Source organism: Octopus bimaculoides, chromosome 17, assembly GCF_001194135.2.
Source record: "Octopus bimaculoides isolate UCB-OBI-ISO-001 chromosome 17, ASM119413v2, whole genome shotgun sequence".
Taxonomy (NCBI): Eukaryota; Metazoa; Mollusca; class Cephalopoda; order Octopoda; family Octopodidae; genus Octopus; species Octopus bimaculoides.
In genome coordinates, this window is record NC_068997.1 from 49889951 (window position 1) to 49891459 (window position 1509).

Here is a 1509-nt window from a genome sequence, read left to right on the forward strand (position 1 = left end):
TGTGAGTGTATATATGTATAGATATCTGTATGCATGTATATATGTGTACATATTACATGTACATCTATATATACATCTACACATATGTATACATATACATGTATGCATATAGATCTATATCTCTATATATATCTATACATATACGTGTACATATACATGTATATGCATACATATACATCTCTCTCTCTGAAACCATTAAAGTGAAAGTATCTGTCATTATAGTATCGAAATGTGATTGTTTCAGTTAGTGGAATAGTTTCATTTTTAAAGTGAAAGTATTTGACATGAGTGTTTTTGTGTCACTTTTGACACGTAATACTTAAATAGTGGAGGAGATATTATGTTGCTGTGGGCTCGAACTATGCAAGAAGTTAAACATTTGTTTTACTAAAACACAACCGGGACCCTAAGTAAGGGTAAAATTTGAATGAAATTGGTAAAATTTGAATGAAATTGGTTGTGTAGTTCTCGAGTTTTAGGGAAACACACACACACACACACAGACAGACAGACAGACAGACATTTTCATTTTTATATATATAGATAACTAGTCCGGATACTTTTTGATACCACTCCGCATTTCATCAACCTTGAAATGATGGAAGTCAAAGATGGAAGTCAAAGATGGAAGTCAAATGATGGAAGTTAAATTCAGAATGTAGAGATGTATGAAATCTACTCGGCATTTTGTCCAGCATACTAAGAATTTTTCCAGGTCACTTATGATGGATATAATAGTAAAAACGTACCAAAAGTATAAATTTGCATTTTATTGAATGTTAATTCAACATTATTAATTTCTCAGATAAATAAATTTATGTCATAGTGGAACAGTTCATACAATTCTGTTATCAGTTTCAACTTCGATAAGGGAAGCTTTTATTTATATAACAACAATAAAATTAATAACGCGAGGTGAACGTTATTCAAATGAAAAATCTACTGAATTATCAGAAAAATATGACAGCCTAATCTAATCTCAATATTTATACATGTTTAAGATAAATGTGGAGGCCATGTTCAATAAAATTCTCATGACCTATTTTAGCAGTGAAATATCATCACCACCATCATCATCATCGTCGTCGTCGTTGTCCTCGACGTCGTCGTCATCATCATCATTTGAATGTTCATTTTTCCATGCTTACACGAGTTTGACAGAATTTGGTGAAGCAGATTTTCTGCAGCCCTCCCTGTTTCCAAATAACGTACTATGTTTCCCATGGCCAGACATGTTTGTCGCAAACTACTGAAAACGAAAGACAGCTTGCTTGAGAATGGCACTTGTTTAGAACGGTCACACAATGTCAAGGCAAGAAGACAGTAACACGCACGCACACACAACAGATTTCTTTTAATTTCTGCCTACCAGTCTCAAGTCTTTGATCAACCCAGGGCTATAGTAAAAGACATTTGCCGAAAACTATATGGATGAGAAATGAACTTCTTACAGCACAGCCTCACTAAATCCTACTTGAAAGAATATATATATATATATATATATATATA